Source organism: Saimiri boliviensis, chromosome X (assembly GCF_048565385.1).
Source record: "Saimiri boliviensis isolate mSaiBol1 chromosome X, mSaiBol1.pri, whole genome shotgun sequence".
NCBI lineage: Eukaryota > Metazoa > Chordata > Mammalia > Primates > Cebidae > Saimiri > Saimiri boliviensis.
Genome location: NC_133470.1, coordinates 46,865,997 through 46,877,343, shown reverse-complemented (window position 1 = coordinate 46,877,343; position 11,347 = coordinate 46,865,997).

The following is an 11,347-nucleotide window of genomic DNA, read 5'->3' as shown; positions in this document are numbered from 1 at the left end:
AAAGCTTTCTAACAAAACTCTGGTATCAAAAATCTAACTGATGATACAGTACATTTTTTTTTTTAATTCACTTTTCCTTTCAGGTCTCAATGAAGCCCTTAGTGCTTTAGCGAAACAACATAATCCCTACTAAGCTTCTAAGAGACCCCAGGAAAGAGCTTTCCTGACTGAATGCCTCTAAAAAAACCATGCCAAAAGAAAAAGAGGCTAAAGCAGAAATGAGGAAAAGACTGCTAAACCTGTGGCCTTATGTATTAAACAATTAATAACCTCACATTGGCAAGCCCCACGAAATAGAGGAAGCAGTAGCTTTGTCTACTTCAAAGGGCATGATTTGCTTTTCCTGTAAGGGTCCTGGCTATATAAAATGAGATTGGGAAAAATACGAACAATGGCTTCAGAAATACCCAAGTAAGGCAAGAAAGCCCTCCTACTCCTGAGAACTTGTAAGAGAAGTTTTTGTTGGATAAAACTGAGGGCCGTCTGGGGAAATAAGGGGGATGTTTTTCCTTTCCTTTCAGTTAACTAAGTAGGAGAAATTGGTCTTAAAATCAACAGCAAGTTGATCCGAGCTCTAGTCAACGCTGGTGCTATGCTCTTGGTGCTTACCCTCAACTCCTTTTCAGACTAATCAAACAACTGAAATAGTGAGGGTTGCTAACAAAACTATGGCCATCTTTAAGTCTGAGTCAGTTTCTTATCAATTCGAGCCCCTTGCCGGCCAACAGTTTTTTGGTGTCCTCTCCGCCCCAATCCACCTGATAGTGATAGACATTCTCAAAAACACCAAGCCCACATTTCCGTCACTCACAAGGGAGATATTGTCTTAGAAGTCTCCCCAGCCAAGGTGTCACCCACATCTTCTCCCCATTGGTTTCTAGCTACGTAGTTGTCACTGAACACCCAATTCTAAAACAACTGCCTGAAACCCTTTGGGTAAAAATGAATGCAGATGTTGGCCTGCTCCATTCAGCATTGTTTATTTCTATACACATAGAAACTAATCATCCTCTTCGCAATTTAAAACAATGTCCTCTCAATTATGATTTTTGGCTGATACAGAATATATGGACAGCAGTTTCATTTCCCAGGGACTCATCGTCCTCTTCACCATTCCCTGTAACACATCCATTGTGCCAGTCCGTAAGCCTAATGTGAAGGGATGGAGATGCATCCAGGATCTTAGAGCCACTCACAACATAGTCAGACCCTGACACCCTGTTGTGCTTGATCCACAACCACTCTTACCCAAGATTCCTCCTGACACTCACTGTTTCTCCACAACTGATCTCTGCAGCACCTTCTTCAGTCCTCCTTTCAGCCCCAAAAGTCAGTTTCTTTTTGCCTTTGCTTGGAAAGTCTAATAATCTACATGGATGGTGCTTTCCCAAGGATACACCAAGAGCCCTTCTCACCATTCCCAGATTCTGCAGACTGACCTAAAAGAAATTACCTTCCCAGATAATTTGACTCCATTACTCTACATCAGTATCTTGCTTTTATCCTCCCTCTCTCAAAAGGCTTGCCACACTGACACTCGCCACTTACTTCACCAGCTAGCCCTTAAGGCATGCAAGGCTCTAAGACAACTTATATATTTGCTGGGACTCCATCAGGTTCCTTGGACATCAGGAGTAAACACTGACTTCACCCACTTTCAAGACATACTTTATTTTCCCTTGCCTAATACTAAAAGATAACTTAGGGGTTTCTGGAGACTTATGGGCTGCCATAGAGCTTCGATCCCTACTTTCTCTTTGATGACACAATATTAATATACTCTGCCAGGGCTTCTCCCTAGATGCCCTCACTTGTACTACTGACAGCCAAAAAGCCTTGAAGAATCTCAAGCACCAACTGTTCTTGCCACTCATGTTGGGACACCCTAATTTATGACCTTACTGTTTCTGTTCTCATTCATGAACGAGGGGGGCCTGTGACTAATACCTGGTCCACGTGACAGGCCGAATGACATATGTTTACCCCAGCTTGCCTGTTAGCCAGAGATTAAACTGCAGACATTTACACAGACAGCAGATACTCTGTTGGGGTTGTCTATGACGTTGGAATGCTCTGGGAACAGAAAATTTCTGACCTCTTCCAGACAGTCTACCGAAAATAAAGATCATGTTTTGGCACTTCTTGGTGCCATTTTGCCTCTTAGAGCCCTGTCTATTATTGAAACCCAAGGCCACTCCTCTCAGAATATCAAAGACAGTAGAGGCAACCACCTAGCTGATGCTACAGCCAAGATGGCAGCACTAAATGATACCATTTCTCCCGTTATCCCTATTTCCATTCAAATCCTACCCTTACCCATTGTTCCTTCCAAAAAACTTTCTCCAGACTCCCTAGGTCTCAAAAGATGTCTCCAGGTGGCAAAAAAAAAAAAGGAAAAATGGGCAAAACTGAGTTTTACCTATAAATCCTAATTTCAGTTATGGAAAGGACTTACCTTTCATCCTGTCCTTCCAGAAAATTTACAAAGGGCCACCCCTGCCTTTAAACATAACCTCACCCATTGGAGCCCTTACAAAATAATCCAGTGGGAAAAAACAGTACAGTTGGGGTCCTTTCTCAGTGGTTGCTCCTAAAGTCTATAAACGATGCAGAACCTGTTCTTTGTATAATGCTATGAAGTCCCCAAAGGCTGCCCCCAGAGAATTCCCATTGCCAAATGGACCTTTTGCAAACTAGCAACTTAATTTTATCCAAGTAACCCTACTGACTTGGATGCAAGTATGCACTTGAGATGATAGATATGTATTTCCATCAGGCACAGGCCTTTCCTTGAAGACAAGCCATGGCCATGATATTAGCCAAAATCTTTTTCAGAGAATTATCCCCACTTTGGGAGTTCCCTCTAAACTCCATAGTGATTGCAGACCTGAGTTTACTAGCCAAATACTAGAATGAGTTTTTGATGTCTGGCCTATTCTGCAACACTTCCGTCATGCTCACCGCCCAGTCTTCTGGGCTTGTAGAATGAATCCATGGAATAATAAAGAGCCCAGCCTAAGGTTGCAAGCACTCTTAATCTGCCCTGTCCTAGGGCTCTCCCTCTAGCTCTGTTCATCCTGCTGCCTATGCCTTCTGGAAAACACCACCTCTCCCCTTTTGAGATTGTCGCAGGGCCAGTCCATGCATTTACCTGAGGGAGTGTTTTCCCCTACTCAGTTATAAGGAGATCTCCTGACCTACTGCCAAGGACTCGTTAAGGCTCTAACAACTCACCATAAACTGGTTGTGGAATCCTTCTAAAGCTGTCCGTCAACAGACAAACTCTGATATCATGACCTCTAGCTAGGAGACTTCATTTACCAGAAAAGATGCTGGCCAAAAGACTTCCTCGAGCCCTGCGGGAAAGGCCCATTCCTGGTACTCCCGACTAAACGAGGTGTTGCTAAGTTACAGGTCACTGACTGCTGGATCCACATATCCAACCTACAAAAGGCACCTGCAGACGTCTGCAATTCAGCCCCCGTACATGATACAAAATGCAAGGTGGCTGGAGCCCCAGCAGGATGAGAAGAAGCCCACTGTTGAGGGAAATCGCTTCCCACAAGACTCCAGACCAGGCCTGAATCCAGATGAAAGCTTACACTCCCCTCACAGTGCTCTTCACACTCACTGCTTTAGGAGTTTTCAGACTTGTTACTAGCTTATGTAAAACAGGACACATACCTCTGCTTTGCTTATTTAAACTTAACATGCCCAGTTCTTTTGCATACCTCATCATTCTGTTCATGATAGAAGTGTAGGAATCTTATGTACAGCAGACATTTTATGTCACATGAAAGGAATTCCACATATTGCTATATTTAGATACCTGTGGACCTTCCTTGCCCGACCCTATTCAGGGTCCTAAAACTCTTTCCTCTAGAACACAAGCTCTCCACTCCACAAGACATTGACACTCAGCCTCTTGTCAGCCGGACACTTTACTACCCTTTTAGAAGGGCAATAATCCTATTGAATTAAGGCTCCACCCCTGCAACCTCATTTAACCTTAATTACCTTCTTCTGGGCTCTACCTCCAAGTCACACTGGGGGATCGAGCTTCAACATATAAATGCTGGGGAGACACAATTCAGTCCATAGCCAACAGCGATGGAATAGCACGTGTGTTCCCCTCACACCTGCAGCTCTTCACTACTTCTCACTGCGGCATATTTGGGTGCCTACTTTAAACACAGAGTGAATTGCCTGCCTCAGCCTGGCTTATGTGTGCTGCTGGCCATAGCTCCGGCAGTAGCCGTACCACTGGGAAGGGCCCCGGCCCCTGCACATTCCCTGGCATGAGTACCCCTAATCCCTGAAATCCTGGCTTGGACTCTGTCCTGATCATCTCTCACGACCTCTTTGCACACTGACGTGTAGGACCAGAAGTCCACGTGAACAATCTTGTCCACAAACCCAAAAATGTACACCATTCCAGGTTCAGTGTGGGCGTGAGGGCCCCACAGGAATTTGTAGCACATAGGATCCCTGTTGAGCATCTGCCTCAAATTCAGATATTGTTGCTGCAAAAAATCTCCAAGGACAAGCTTTCTGGGCCTTTCACAAACGATGTACTTCCCCTCAACATCTTCACCTTGCCCGGCATGTTCCAAATGTCCTCTCTAGGGGCAGAGCTGCCCTCCATGAAGGCTAGGTCCAGGACGGACATCAGAATACCAGTGTGGGGCAAGCCCCAGTGTCTACTCACTCAGCCCCCCAGCAGAGGAAAGCTCCACTTCGTGGATGCAGATGTCACATTGCTTCCTGGCATCCACGTTCACTTCCTTCAACTCAAGGCCAAGGAGTAGTCCAGGCTCTCAGAGGCTTTCCTGAGGACCGCAGGGAAGTGGATGATGTGCTTCAGCATCTCTGCCTTCTGGGTGGGCTCCTTCCTGTGGTTCTCCAGCAGGAACACCTCCAGCTTGGCCGCATGACTGCTCAAAGGTCCCTGGGCCTGAACGCAGCGAGTGCTGGGGCCCGTGAGGCGCGTGGCCCTGGCTTTTCCTTGCGGCTGCTTGCTCCCTCCCCGGAGCTGCTCCCTGAGGGAGGTCAGGCGGCAGTGGAGGTGAAATGGGGATTCCGAGGACAGGGAGGCACTTCGAGTGTCCCACCAGCAGGTTTCCCCTTAGCAGCCTGTTACCTGGTAACAGGGGAGTGGGGAGAAGGCCTCCTCCTCAGCCTCAAGAGCCTGTTCTCACCTCAGGCCCGGACTGAGGGGCCTCAGAGGGCAATCTCTCCCATGGATTGGAGGAAGGCTGTCTCTGCCGTCTGTGCTTTAGAATACGGACCCAGGCTTTGGCCTTCTGATCAGTCTATTACCTGAGACCCTAGAGGATACAGTGAAGCCTGCTCCTCAGTAGCAAGCAGTCATTTTCTGGGCTTCCCAGCCTCGACAGAGGAGCATCAGATGGTGCCACATTCAGCCTGTACTCAGGGGTCATCGGCTTGGCAGCTGGAAGGGCCTGTCCTGTTCAATCTGAGGCTGCCTCTGTCAAACCACCACTCTCCACCCTCAACAGAGAAAACTCAAGGTTAGCCTTCAACTGTAAACTCCCGAACACCAGAAGTAGAATTAGGAAAGAACTTCAAACCGTTTCTCCCTACTTCCTGTGCAGGTGTGGGAATACCCAGGTGGACTGGGGTGAATTTACCCTTCGGGGTGCACCTCAGTCTCATGGATCACGGCTACGTAAACCCCTCATGCTCCTGGACACTCAGACTGTACTCGGCAGCATCCGTGAAACACCCAAGCTCTATTCCTGGGCTCTGACGGTGCTCAGAGCGAGAAATGCCCTGCATACTCTGTTGGCCTAAACCTCGAGACCTGAGACCCTAAGGAGGAGGCGGGAGGATGCCTCAGGATCAGTGAAGCCATTCCCAGGAGCTCCTGAGGCTCAGGGATGACAGCAGGGATGGAACTCCGTGGGGTACACCATGTGATGGGGTGAGTGGTCCCCTCCGTTCTCACTCGAGTCTTCACTGTGACTCCAGGCAGGGCCTTCACTCCCTGCCATCTGCTGACCTGACAACTGTCCCATCAGACTAAGACTCTTACTACTTGTTATCTCGGAGGAAGAAGTGATGGTGGGAGACTCCCAGGGTGAACAGCAGGGGCCACACTGTGTTGGTTCTCTTCTAATCTGGGGTGGTCCCCACAATCCTCAGTAGGGGTCCTTACCTCAAGTCAAGGCTCCATCCAATCTGCTGAGCTAAGATCAGCCCCTTGAAATCAAGCCCTCCGCTCCATGAGATTCCACAAGAGGAAGAAACAGGAGTCTCAGCTAAACAGCCCTGCCCAGGGCTTCCCAGGGCTGAGGGCAGGGCTGGAGTTGTGCAGAGACCCCTCTGGGCCTCTGTACATGGGCGGTCCCCTTCTGCTATTGTACTGTGTGGTAAAAGATTACATTGTCCAAGGCAATGCCTACAGAATAATCCGTGAGCAAAAAGAGGTCTGGCTGTGGCTCCTGGGAGGCAGTCTCTAAGCCCTTCGGATGTCCTACCTGATCATCGTGTCCATGTTTGTCTGGAAGCCTTGGGCTATGCTGGATAGTCTATGCTGAAAATGACTTATGATGGCAGCCTCAGGTCACGTGGCATTAGCTCCACCTCCAGAGGGGCTGACGACTGAGGTTAGTCACGTGGGTGGTCATCCACATCGACCTGAGTCTCAATAAAAACCATGGACATGAAGGCTCAGGTGAGGTTCTGGAGTTAGCAGCACTCCATGTGGACTGTCATACCTGGAAGTTGGTGCACTCCGGGACTCCACACAGAGAGGAACACTGGAAGCTCTGTGCCTGGAACTCCCTGGACCCTGCCCCATGTGAGTCTTCTCCTGGCTGATCTTAATCTGTATCCTTTCACTGTAATAATCCAAAACCATGAGTATGGCAGCTGCCAGTGAGTTCTGTGAGTCCTTCTAGCACATTGTCAAAGCTGAGGTGCGGCTTGGGGACACCTGAACGTGAGTTGGTGTCAGATGTGAGGGTGGTCTCAGGGGCTGCTGGCCTTTGCAGCATCTGGGATTCCTTCCTCTGCTGAACGGATGCCTTTGTTGTCAGGCTCCCCTCAGAGAAAACACTGAGGAGGACGTGATCATGCCTGTCTTCCAGAAACCTCTACCCTGGGCCTCTGAGAGCAGACAGCGCAGGCGAGGATCTCGGCACCTTCTGGTTTGCATGGTCTCCTCCATCCTCCCTCAGAATTTTCAGCTAGACTCCTGGCAGGACCTGGGTCTCTCTGTTCACTTGAGGCCAACCTGTTAGATACAGTCTGAGCCACACAGAGAGCCTCTTTAGGAGAAAGCAAGGGGAGGCCTCAGTGAGACAGCCCTAATGGGAGCTTTGCATATCTGAGCACGGAATTCAGATTTTGTTGGACCCCCTTTGTTCTGGGGTGGGTCATGTCTTTCATCTTCATCCGGGGTCTGTGCCTTGATACCTGGCAGGGAATGGGTGGCCTCCCTTCTGCTGAACTGAGCCCTCCACCACCACTTACCCAAGGCCTCACCATCCTGAGACACCCGTGGGGAAATACGGAAACATTTCATCTTGCTACCGCTGCCAGGGACCTTCCAGAGCCAACAGCAGGGTGGCACTCTGGCATCCTTACTGCTCCAGAGTGACTGATCCCCTGAGTACTCCCTCAGGGTCCTCACCATGACTCCTGGAATGGAATAGACCTTCTCTTTTCTACTGATCTGAGGTCACCTCCAGGAAACCTCTGACCTCTGACGGGGAAGTTGAGGAATCTCATCCTGCCTGAGGTCTCCAGGGGATGACAGCAGGGGCCAGCCAGACTCCAGGGCCCACTATACCTGACTTTAGCACAACATGGGTCCTCATGCCAGTGTCAACCCCTTGACTACAATCAGAGCCTAGGATCTATTGCTGATCTGAGGCTTCTGCTCCTAAAACAAACACCCTGACCTCCTAGTCTCCCGAGAAGGTGTGAGGACGCACCGCTGGAGCCAGTTGGCCTCCCCTTCCTGGGATCTCCCAGGACTGACAGCAGGGCTGGGGGTGACAGAGCTCTAGAGAGCCTCATTTCTTCTGAAGGTGGGAAGGTTTCCGGCAGGAATGCATTGTGCTTCTTATCCAGAATGCAGTCAGACTTGTTCTGTCTCTGTTCCTTTCCTTCCCCTATAGCATGTGTGTGTGACAGTTTCGTGTATATGGGGATTGATTTCTGGACCTGCTCTCCTTTTTCATTAACCAATTTGTCAGTTCCTAATCCAGAACCACACTGCTGAACTGCGGTATTGTTCGCTATCACTTCAGCCAGTTCCCTGCTCATGATCTGCTTTTCTGCACTCCAGTCTTGATTTCGTAGCTGTTACATAGCTGTGTATTTATTTACCCAGGTCACCTTTAAGTTCAATTAATACTAAACATTTTCTCATATCTCATGCAGATTTTAGTAGAATATGACATATTTATGTGTTCAGAGTTTTCTTGGCCTTCATTAAAGTTTTTCATTTTCTTTTGTTTAATTGTTAAACAATTTTTCCTCGGTTTATTTCTAGATACATTATTATTTATAATTACTGTTCGGAATGCACTCTTTTTTTACTATGTTCTAATTTGTGATATGTTTCATATATATAGAAAACGATAAACTTTTGTTTATGTGATGTAATTCCCGCTCAATTAACTCTTTTATTTTACTTTTGTTATTTTTCCATTGATTCTCCTATATTTTAATTCTCTTGGTAGATGATGAAGTTTTCTGATAATGGTGATAAAATTTTGCTCTTCTATTCATTATTCATATGTATTCTTTTTGTTCCTTTCTTGGTGAATTGTGTAGGATCTGCAGTAAAGTCTTGACCATAGTGGTGACATCAGGCAGCTAGGTTGCTCGCCTTTGTTGGAATTATCCTGTTGTTTCACCATCTAATACACTGGCACCTTTTTACTCTTCTGCCTATCAAGTTAAACATACTTTTTTTGTTCCTAATTTACATAAGAAAGTCATTTGAAAGCAATTTTAAAAATTCAACATTCAATCTTAATGAAATTTCTCATTAATAATAATGAGAAATTTCATTAAGATTGAATGTTGAATTTTCAAAATGACTTTTTTTTTCATTGATCCTAGTAGCATTACCCCCCCACCCAAAGGAATGGGACTGGTGTTTCTGCTTTGTTTGAGGATATTTGCAAAGCTGTTCCAGGTCAGGCAGCATATTTGCTTAGATTCCCGTGTAATAATGCTTGAGTCTCCTGCCCAACCCAGAGACAGTGCAGGGAGATATAGTTAATGTCACTCTCTCGGTCAAAGGGCAGATTTGTTTCCCAACCAGGATAATAATAATAATGGCTTTTTCCATGGCAACATTGGATCAGGTTTGCTAGCAGTGTCCTTATAAGACTGGGGGATTCCTAAGCTCAGAATTCCTCAGCTGTGACACAGACAAGCAGGTAGGACTTGGGAACCACAGCAACTGATGTAAGCATGAAGCTCATGTGGCCTGCCTTGTAATGCATAATAAACTGTCCAAATCCATTTGGACTCAAGGACTCCTTACTGGCCGTACCTATGGAAATGTGCTAAGCCAACCTAATAGCTCCTGAGTACTTGACTCAAACATTTATAGATATTAGAATTTTGGGATGAACAATTTTTTAGAATCTTTCAGCAGTAAACCACTTGGGAAAGGTGAAGAAAGAGATTTATATAAAAATCAGGGCTGGGTACTTTTCACTTTTTGGAAAATGAAATGTTGAGGTAGGATGAACCCATTTAACATGAAAAGCATTTTTTGCTGTTTTTCTTTCAAGTTTTATTTTAGATTCGGGGGTACTCATGCAGGTTTGTTACACAGGTATATTGAGTGCTACTGAGGTTTTGGATATGACTGAACCTGTCACCCAGGTAGTGAGCATAGTTCCCAATGGGTAGATTTTTCATCTTTGCACCTCTCCCATCCTCCCCATTCTCATAGTCCCCAGTGTCTATTGTTTCCATTCATGTTCATGTGCACTCAGTGTTAAGCTCCCACTTGTGAGTGGAAACATGTAATAACTGGTTTCCTGTTCCTGCACTGGTTTGCTCAGGGGAATGGCCTCCAGCAGCATCCATGTCCCTGCAAAGGACATGATCTCATTCTTTTTTATGGCTGTGTTGTACTTCATGGTGCATATGTACCACATTTTCTTTATCCAGTCCACCATTGATGGGCATTTAGGTTGGTTTCCTGTCTTTGCTATTGTGAATAGTGCTGCAGTGAACATATGAGTGCATGTGTGTTTTTTTTGTTTTTTGGGGGGTGGGGTAGAATGATTCATTTTCCATTGGTTATATTCTCAGTAATGGAACTGCTGGGTCAAAAAACAGTTCTATTTGCAGTTCCTTGAGAATGAAAGCAATTTTAGAAACTGCTGCAAGGAACTGAAAGGAATAAAGTCAGTTCAACAACCACTTGATATGCTGTGCAAAAGTGATGGTCATGTTGGGGATGTGCAGCAAAGAATGGAGGACCGCTTTCAGTGCAAGGAGCAGTGCAGGTTATGGCATGACTCTTGGTTTGCATATTTTCCATGTTTCAGGGCAAGGAACTTCCAATGTATATCTCCACCTCTAATGCCACACTGTAAGCTCTGTTCACAGCTTGAGAAACACAGCAAAACCTCTAAAAAGTACAAAAATTAGCCCGGTGTGGTACTGCATGCCTGTAGTCCCAGCTACTCAGGAGGCTGAGAAGTAGGAGGATTGCTTGAGCCTAGGAGGTTGAGGCTGCAGTGAGCCGTGATTGCACCACTGCACTGCAGGTGGCAGGGACAGAGAAAGATCCTGTCTCAAAAATAAAAGCCCTGTTCGGTTCCCAGGTGGAGGAAGATTCCCAAATACTGGAGGATAACATCATTCAGGGGACAGTCACGGTCACTCTCTCCTCCCTGGAATTTGTCCGTATTCACACCCTTCATCCATTTTCGGAGAACAGCTGACACCAGAAAGGAAAGTGTGTTTCTGCCTTCTCTCAGTTCACAGTCTTCATAGAGTGGGTCATGACCCATGCCACACATTGCCCACTCCCAAAAGCAGGATTTGCAAAACAACTTGAGCAGTGGGATATGGGCAGAAGGGAGAAGAAGGGATGAGGAGGAGGGATAAAGTCAGCCAATGCCTTGAGGACTGCACTGCTGTCATGTTGGTGTCACCTGGCACTTTTGCAAGCTCAGGCTCAGCTAGTCTCCTGAACCCACTCAGGGATGCTGAGGTAGCTCTCCTACCACTCCCTCAGAAGAACAGAGATTCCTCACTTCCACAAATGGCCCAAGACATCACAGACAGCGAATAGCATTAAGCAGGGTGTGCATCGTGAGGGATTAACATCTCAGACGTC